The sequence below is a fragment of the Eptatretus burgeri genome, chromosome 2 (assembly GCF_056783735.1).
Source record: "Eptatretus burgeri isolate ZD-2024b chromosome 2, Ebu_testis_v1, whole genome shotgun sequence".
Taxonomy (NCBI): domain Eukaryota; kingdom Metazoa; phylum Chordata; class Myxini; order Myxiniformes; family Myxinidae; genus Eptatretus; species Eptatretus burgeri.
In genome coordinates this window covers 133987389-133997381 of record NC_140962.1, presented here as the reverse complement: position 1 = coordinate 133997381, position 9993 = coordinate 133987389, and the positions used below count along the sequence as shown (strand labels likewise).

General features: G+C 43.5%; 1 protein-coding gene and 1 pseudogene across 11 annotated transcripts in view; one reads left to right on the top strand and one right to left on the bottom strand.

Moving 5' to 3' along the window:
* The window catches only part of LOC147033197 (nuclear receptor subfamily 2 group C member 2-like), a 141618-nt gene that overhangs the window by 27859 nt on the left and 103766 nt on the right, over positions 1–9993 (bottom strand). The gene's annotated exons all lie outside the window — the stretch shown is intronic.
* Positions 6916–9509, top strand: LOC147033198 (uncharacterized; annotated as a pseudogene).

Below are 9993 nucleotides of genomic sequence, written 5' to 3'. Positions count from 1 at the left end.
TAATGAGCAAAAAGGAGAGGAGATGAGGCTAACGGTCTCGTAATACCTTGCACGATTGACCGACAGCGCCACCCAGTATGTTTTCGGGGGACGCTCCATGGAACGATCCCTCCTTGAGAGTTGACACGTCGTCTCCTGCTTGGCTACGGTGCGGCAAAGCGTCTGCGCTGATCCAGAGAATGGGGGCGACTGTCAAGCGTGAGGAGGGACTTTAGGTAGAGCCAGCGGCGAGTGGGTGGAGTTGGAATCAAGAGCGAGTGGGTGGAGGAGCAACTGCAGGCAGAGTCAGGTGGGTGGGTGGAGCCAGTGAAGAGTGCGTGAAGAAGAATACGGCATGAAGCAGGTTTATGCAGAAACCGATCTAAAGCCAGGCAAGGAAGACGTGGATGACCACGACTCCGGATGGCTTCGCAATCCGTCATTTATAGGCCCTGCGGTGCAGGGCAGGGTGCCGCCCCGAAGCGATCTGTCATCACCCGAATCGGGTGCTCTCATTGGGCCCCGGAGTAGAGGATAAATGGGGCTTCTGAGGCAGCCATTCAAATGAATGGGGGAAAAGGGAAAAACTTTCGAACTTAAGCCCCAAAAGCCCAAAATTGGAGACTGATTTCCTCCCCCTCATACAAGCAAATGTAAAATTGAGACAGACTCAAGCCCCAAAAGCCCAAAATAGGAGACCGATTTCTTCCCCCCCCCCCCCATACAAGCAAATGTAAAATTGAGACTGATTTCCTCCCCCTCCCATACAAGCAAATGTAAAATTGCGACTGAGTTCCTCCCCCTCCCAGACAAGCAAGTGTTAAATTGAGACTTACTGATTAAAGCACTTCTTTCCTTTTATATTTTCATTCCACTCAAAGAGCGAACCAATGAATATTTGTCCATGTTCTACTTCAGGGAATAAGTTAATTTTTCTATTATATTCACTTTATCTCTTCAAGCACGAAAGAAGAGGCTGTTAGGGTGAGTTTTGTAAAATGGGGAAGTGTTTTAAGAACACAGTCGTGCCGTGAAAATAAGGAAGTATTCTGTGCCCTTGTCTCTCGTGGTTATATTTTAAATAATCAGAACACTAACAGAACAAAGTTTAGCTAAAAACAGCTTTTAAACGTAGGTTTTATCAAAAATCATTCAAAGCAAGATGGTTCATTTTTGTGTTAAAATGAGTCATTTTGGAGTCAACTAAGCTTCCTCACCCGAACCAAGCCAAAAAATTCCGGTCATTTCCCATGTGAAAACACACCCTGAAAAAACCATTGTTGTGAAACCTCCCATTACGTCATCAAGTTGCTTATTTAAACCAACAAGTGTGCCATTCATGTTTTATTACGAAAATGGAGCGTTCAGATTCTTACTACAACCTTGCAGATCAATCGTTTTCACAAGATGACAGGTGAGATCTCAACCCAATTCATTATTTGTTGTTTAAAACAGAATTAAATCACAATACAACCAATAATTGTGTGACTTTTTTCCAACAGGTTCTCCCCAATCACAACATCGTTGATAGCTGATGTTGAAAATGAATTATTTGAATTACATGACGAGTGGATAAAAATGAATGACTTTCTTGAAGACATTTATTCGTTTCGGAAAGAAATGAATATTTTTCTTGGATGGCAAGAAATTCTCTGACGTCCTTTGATCCCAAGTTCAAGGTGAGGAATTGTCACTGTCTGTGTGTGTGTGTGTGTGTGTGTGTGTGTGTGTGTGTGTGTGTGTGTGTGTGTGTGTGTGTGTGTGTGTGTGTGTGTGTGTGCGCGCGCGCGCGCGCGCGCGCGCGTACGTGTGTGTCTATCTATCTCTCTCTGTCTGTCCCTCTGTTTGTCTCTGTCTCTCTCTATCTGTCTGTCTTTCTGTCTCTCTGTCTCTGTCGATCTGTCTCTCTCTGTTTGTCTCTGTCTGTCTTTCTGTCTCTCTATATCTGTCTCTGTCTCCGTCTGTCTTTTTTTGTTCTCCTTATACACAACCTTTTATTTGACATGGTGGTAATTAATTTAAAAGCAATAACACAACTTGGTGGTAATTTTTGACTACTTGCTTTTTATTTTCAGCATTAAAACTGAATCATACATGGGTGGTGAAGCGAATGAATTTCGCAACCTTGAATGGAAAGATGTTGAAATTCTACGGGGTGATGATTTATTTCCAACTTGTTCCAGTTCAAATGCTCATCTGGATGAAATGGACACAAAACTCGATCTTCTGGAGGTAAATGTTTAATTTATTATTTTATTAATATCATAATATAATCATCTTTATATACCCTAATTGTTCTTCACTCTTTGTTTTGAACAGAATATGTTGATCGAGTTTCAAAATCACAAGACATCTGAAGCAAACTGCTGGGAAAGATTGTTCATTCTCGCAACTGAATATTTACCCAAAGAAATTTTTTTAATATTTTCAATCTTGATGAATTATATTTGCTTTGCTTTCAATTATTTAATTCTTAATTATAAAAAAAATTAAAGGAAGTGCAAAGGAGGGGGAGGGGGGTCAGTGCGCTCCCCCAATGACCCACCACCCCCCTTATCCCACCCCCTCCCCGTGTGTGTGGGGAAGGGTGGGGGTGGGATGAGGGGGGTGGTGGTTCAAAGGTGGGGGTGCAGGGGGGGGGCTTTGTGTGGAGGGGCTTGTGTGGGTAGGTGGGGCAATCTTTTTAAAATTAAATAAACATGTGTGCGGGGAACTAATTAACTAATCACTAATTATGTGGATATGATGGATGTGGATGTGGCTTATGTGGATGTGGCTTATGTGGGTGGGGCTTGTGTGGATGTGGCTTTTGTGAGTGGGGCTTTTGTGGGTGGGGTTTGTGTGGGTGGGGCTTGTGTGGGTGGCATCAAAAAGGGGCGGAGTAAAAAAGGGGTGCAGTCAAAAACAAAATTTCAATTTATCCTTGTCTTTTGTAATTCCTGTGAATAAAATGAACCTAAAATCTCTTCCCCCTTTAAATCACATAATTTGAATGTCGAAGGGGTTTTTTTTATTTATCTTTTTCTTTTGTAATTCCTGTGAATAAAATGAACCGAAAATCTCTTCCCCTTCTAAATCATATATCTTATAAGTCCAAGGAACTATATCTATTACATCAATGATTTTTAAAAGTTCATTTGTCCATCGCTTAGTATAACCTTTTTCAAAATGAGATTTCCACCTATATATTCTTACTATATCACCAACTTTGAACTTAGGCTTTCTGACATTAATCTCTTTTTCATAGTTTAATTTTGTAAATGTTTCTGATGGTTTGGTATTCGTTGAGGTGTGAATCGTATCATTATACTTATCTACAATATCCTGAATTAAAGATAACCATTGTTGAGAACCGAGTTGGGTGAATTTTTTATATAGTCTCTTTTTTAGAGTGAGATTGAATCGCTCAATAACAACTGCTTTTCCTTCATTAAAGGTGCTATATGATATAATGTTGTTATTTTAAAGAAAATTCACAAATGTTTTGTTGGAGAACTCTGCACCCTCATCAGTCCACAATTTTTTCGGTTTTCGCTTACTTTTATTAAATATCTGTTGGAAGGCTAACATGAGTGTATTCCCGGTTTTGTTTTTCAAAGGGACGAACCACGCATATCGACTCCTCAAATCAATAACGGTTAAAGCATACTTGTACCCCTTATCATTATTGAGTTCAATTAAATCAGCGGACCAGATATATTCAACTTCCTTGGAATAAACCTTCCTTCTATGAAGCTTTGTGATTATTGGTTTATGTAATTCATTAGCTAATTGTTCTTCAATCTTAATGACATCATTAGAGCCTATAACTTTTTTGAATTTCCAAGCCCAAGTTTCAATTTAGCACTGATCATCTTCTTCACGATGAACCTATCAACTTTTTCTCTCAAGGTTGGATTTTGTATCAGAGAGAAATTATACAACATTTCTCTATCGGCTTCATGTTTTTCTTCCAACATTGTGATATTTCCATATAATATCGTGCCTCATGCACACTTCATCAACCCGATTGATAGGTTTGCTCCACGGTTTAGGATTGTCAGCCTCATCTAATCTTTTATTCAAGTTTGTTCCTGGACCACAGAAAGAATACCCTGGTAGATGTAATTCCCCTGGTATTCCAGTAGTTGTAAATTTACTTCCTGATAAAAACTTTTGTATATCTCCCCCACGTTTGTGCTTTGGGAATTCACTCTTTTTTGAGCAACACACCGAACATGTACCTTTTTGTATAACCCTATTATTTTTACTTTTAACATACGAGATATTTTTACTCTTGCTTTTCTTTTTACATTTTAGACAATAACTCATTTATTTATGAGAAAAATTTCTAGAGTGCGAAAACCTTTTTAGTTTCCAACATGCACATTTGAATCTTAATTTTTAAAACATAAAGAATCCTCAGAAATGTCTTCACTCTCTCCTCCATTTGTTTAAGAAAAAAATGTAAAACTTTAATCAAAGTCAATCACACCAACATCATCAATAATATAATCTTTTCCTTCCTTCTCTTCTTTATCTCCACTTTCTCGTTTATATCTTCTCCCTGAAACCGATGTTAATAGTCGACGCAAATATTTCTTATAGGCTTGTCAATTCTTTGTTTTCCTCCTCAGTGCGTTGAGATTCATTTATTTTCTGTAATACCCCCAATCTTTTTCTAATCTCACTGGTTTATTTATTTATTCTCTCTTTCCTCCCTCTCCCTCTCCTCCTCTCTTTCCTCATTCGCTCTCTTCTCCCTCTCCTCCTTCTCTCTCTTCCCCCTCTCCACCTTTGTCTCAGTTTCTTCAACTCCTTCCTCATCCCTTACCATCGTTGAATCACTTTCACCCCATGGAATATAATACATATATTCATCAGGATTTCTTGTTATTCCTGGATCCAAAATATTTTTTTTTACAAAAGGAAACCAATAAAATTTCTTCTGAACTTCGAAAAGAGCCTTGCGTTTTCTTAACTTTAAATATTTTTCATTATTTAACATTTTACTTAAATCCAAAGTTGTTGGTTTATTAACATCAGTATAAAGCCAATATTTTCTTGAAAATACCTCATTCTTATGTCGTAGAACATATTTATTAAAATACCGAATACCCTTTTCTTGAAGGTATGCTTGGACAAAGAAATGATAATTTTCTTGAAACCTTCTTGCTGTCATTTATGTATTAGAAATATATCACAGATTAATATAATGACAAGAAATACTGTTGTGGAAATGGCCCTTAATGTGTTATTAAATACAGGATTAGCCCAGATCCCCCCTTAAATGCATGTTCAGCCAGGTTGTTTGGTAAATGTACATTACATGCATGTCGGGAGGTATAGCAGGCTGTCCATTGTTCATACAGTGGTGGTGTGCCGAGAGGCGGTTTGCTTATTCTTCCTTCCCCCCTCCGTACCATTCCCCGCCCAGCGCTCTGAGAGTGTCAGTCGGCGAGACGTGTCGGCAGCCGATTGGTGGAGGGCAGCTGCAATCTCGAGCAATGGACCAATCACGGGTCCCTGGGGGAGGGCCCAGAGGTGCGTGCCCCAAGAAGGCAAGGAAGGAACTGCCTGAGTGTCGAGTCGTGATCTGCTGTATAAGGGACGGCTGTGTCAGTCTGCGATCGGCTGTAAAAAGAAACGGCTGTTTGTCGAGTCTGCCTTCTGCTGGATGCGAAACGACTGTGAGACTCTGCCTTCTGGTGGATGAGAAACGACTGCGAGAGTCTGCCTTCTGGTGGATGAGAAACAACTGTGAGAGTCTGCCTTCTGCTGGATGAGAGGCTGCTGGTGTCGAGTCTGCGATCTGCTTGATGAGGAATGACTTGACGGCTGCTCCTCCTCGGCGATGGAACCAGCGTGCAGGTCGCCCCAGGTTCATCCTGAATCCAACCACGGAGCCTCTGACTGTCTTTGCTCCCAGCACGGCTCGACACGTTTTTCCATCCCGTCAATCCGCCTGCGGAACCCAACACCCCGATTTGGCCTAATCTGGTGAGCAGGACAGGCCTGGATTTGTATGCTGGACCTTGTGAAAAGCCGGCTGGAGCACACCGTGGATCTTCCGCTCTTGTGCCGTCGATCTTACGGGGGCTGAACGCGCTGAGGCTGGTGCCTGAGCGGTGCGACAAAAGGACGACACCGCCATCTTGCCACGCGGCGTGTGCGAGCTTGGGCACACGAATCCGTTGACATCGGCTTTTCACGAGCTGCATTCGTGCCTTTGACACTTTTCCTCTCGTCCATGAGGCATCACCAAGTACTCTGTGTCTTGTCTGCATGTTGTTTAAGGTTTATCTCGCTAGGGTTCCCTTCGAAACCCGAAGCTCCCTAGTTAAGAGCGGGTTATAGATTAATTATAACGTTCGTGAATGTTTTGCTTGTGTCCTGTTCCCTGATGTGTCCCCAATAAATCTGGCTGATTCATATGAAAGTTGCCGCCTTGAGTTTCGTCGTGCCGTGCTGAGGAGCAATTCGCTTGATTTGTATTTAAAACCAAAATGGTTACGGACTGGCAGACTTCGCTTGGTCTCTGACAAACCCAGTCTGTAACCGCGGTCTATTTCCCCAAGTGGCAAGGCACAGGTGTATTTTGGTATCGTGATCTGAGGCACGTAACCCGAGACCTGTGCCGAACCAGCCGGCGTTATAACCCCTGAGACGGAGGTGCTGATACGTGACATCGAATCTTCAACATTTGGCTGTCAAGAGTAGGGTGCGAAGCCCCCCACTGCCGGATCCATCATACTGGTGTCAGGAGTGGGATGAGAATCCCTCCACGTCCATAAATTTGCAGGACACCGATTCAACAACATCTGGTGTCGTTCGCACCTCAAACATTGGTTACGAGAGGTGCGGGGGAAAAAATAAATAAATAAATGTCGCTCGGAAATTCCTAATTTGCTTTGATTTTATTTTGAGCAGATTGGGTGTAAAACTTTAAAATTATGAAGAAAGTTGGAGTCACAAAATGGCGGCGCGGCTCCATCTCGGCGCGACACGAAGCGAGAGAGGGTTACTATGAATAGCGTAACGAACCGCACAGCATGAAGAAAAGGCTCCCGCCCACAGTTTCAAACCACGTGGTCACGGCATGGGCCATGGCAAACGAAGCAGGACTACGCGTACATTAACGAGCTTCAGGCACGATTGGGGGATGCCTTGGAACAGGTGAGGTGTGAGGAGAATTATATAGAGGAGTTACAAATTAAATTGGACGAGGCACAACGGCACGCAGACGAAGTTCAGGAAAATGATGTACACAAGGAATCACAACAATTGGCCGATGCACAGGAATGAATTCGGGGGCTGGAAAAGGACTTAGCCAACACAGTCGAGGTACTACATGGAGAAATGATTAAAGTAGAGTGGTTTACCCATGAGTTGTCGGAACATGAGAAGAGCAAACTGAACAAGGGAATAGAGGAGGAGCAAATGAATAACTCCCAGGATCGGGAGAACTTGGAAAAAGAATGGAAAATAAAGCTGGAAAAGGAAAAACGGGAACACGATTTGGAATTGAAACAACTGAAGAAAGAGGTAAGCAGGCAATCAGATAAGAGAAAGCCAAGAACAGAAGATAAAAAGAGGAGAGAAATATCTGGAACAACTAAAGGAATACGGTACGAGAATGGACGACATGAGGGAGGAAGCATGCAAAAGAGGAGAGAAATATCTGGAACAACTAAAGGAATACGGTAAGAGAATGGACGACATGAGGGGGGGAAGCATGCAAAAGAGGTGTGAAGATGAGAAAGGAAATAGGGAAAAATGCTTCCGAGTTACAGAAACACCAAAACAAAGAGAGGGAATTACAAAACGAGCTGAGAATGTTAAGTGAGGAAAGAGAGAGAACGGAGAATGAAACGTTAAGGAACTACACTGTGCAGATCGAACAGTTAGAAGCCAAAGCAAGATTAAAGAATGAGATGGAAGAAAGAGTTGTGAAAGAACAAGGAATGAAGCAGGAAAGGGAAATCAACCAATTGAGAGAAATGACGAGATTGGAGAATGAGGAACATGAGAGACAGTGGGATAGGAAACAAAAAATATGAATTTGAAATTGACCAACTAAAGGAGAGAGCAAAGTTGGAGTACGCGGAGATGGAAAAACTCCAGAAAGATAACGAACTAAAAAGGCTCGGAGAGGAAGAACGACTCAAATGGAAAAGAAAATGGAGCCAGGAAGTAGGACAGCACAATAATATGGTATGTGTGACATCACCACAGGGAGGAATGTTAGTGGTGCGGGACTTTATTGACATCACTCGTCGGATGACACCACAATTAGAGCAAACCCTGGTGATGGAGACATTGAGGGAGCATACGGGGTTGTTGACGAATGAAACACATTTTGAGCAGGTCCAGCATGTGGAGCTGACAGCCCCAGAGGAGTGTGGAAAATCGATGATGAGCAACCTGCTGGAGAGAAGCGACCGGACCGAGGTGACTCTGGAACGAAGCAGGTACGTGGGCACATGCATACATGGTGCGGATGATGAGCTTAAGGTAGGAATTGAATTTTATGTTAATGAAGAGACTCTGTCCGATGGGGTGCACGTATGCGTGACCCCTGAATGTGCTTGTGGAATGCCTGTGAATGAATGCTGCGAGCCCACACTCCAGGCTACAGCACCAGTGTGTGCTGCCAAGGCCAAAACGTGTGTGGGTTCTCACGTGGCGGTCGGGAATGTAACCCTGGAATGCGAGGCAGTTAGGCAGTACGCAGGCAAGGTTGAATGTATGGAATGTGAACACATAACTATGGAATGGGTGGAGCCTGCTGTGTGTGGGAGTCCTGAGCGTGGAATGAGTGGTGACGTAGGAAATAGGTTAGAGGTGCAAGGGGAAATAGAAATGCCACCAGGACAGAACTTGAGCCAGGGGACGGAAACCATAATGGACAGCTCCGCATGGGTTCTTGCAGAGTTGGAGGTGCTGCATCCAGGAGCAGGCTTTAGAAATTGGATTTTGGTTTCTCTCTTTGCCTCACAGGGATTTTGGGGTAGAGCGCAGATGAGTAGCAAGCGTCACTGGCATGTGTCACATACTCCCCGTACCCATTTCAGAACAGGAAGGGGCCGGCAGCGACACCGCCGTGTGTCACTTGGTCTTCAAACCTCTCTGAGGACACGAGGGGTTCGGCTAGCTGAGTGGGGTTTATCTGTCTTCAGGGAGTTAGAGAGAAGAGGGGGAGGCCGCTCCCCCGATTGGGGTTTACCTGACTTCCGCGAACCCTGGAGAAGAGGAGGGGGTAGACCACAACCCCAATTGAGACGTGACCCCTTTGAGCCGTGGCGGAAAGGCGGCGGGGTCATGTAATGGGTAATGAGGGATTCGTTCCTTCACTCCCCTTCCAATGAGCCAACGAAGCAGGCCATATTGGGATGTAAACATTTTGATTGAAAATTATATGGAGAGTGATTGCAAATTGAGACTGACAGAAGGCATAAGAATGGCACGAGTGGATTTGGGTGATTATTGAAAAAATGGTGGAGACATTACAGGCAGAGTGTTAAATACACCTGAAGCAAGTGGACGACAAAGAGTGGCTTGTTTGAGGAAAGACTGAAATGCCTGGTTCGAACCATGCAGAGGTTCCATGGGGCTGGTGAAGAGATTTTGATGTTTTGTTTAAATTGTTGGAAATAAACCATTAGGGCAGTATGGAGGAGGCCAGTGGATAACGGACGAACTGACAAATTGATTGGGGTTTGATTAAAAAAAAAGTGTATCAGTTAAATTTGATGACCAAGTGGGATCCGAGGGGCTGGTGTGTTTTTGTTTTCCCATAAAAGTGAAAGGGGTTGGATGGTATTGTGGACTGGGTGTGTGGCACTGTGGAATGAATGACAGGTGTTTGGGGTGAATGGCATGATTGTGCGAATGAGGAGAGTTAGTGCGAACAACGTACCCTGTTGATGGGAGTCTCCTAACCAAGTTAGTATAGGTTAGGGGGGCTTAGAGGATTTGACATGGATTCTGGCTGCTGTTACATTGTGCAGGTGGACTGCGAGGGGTAGGTGCAGG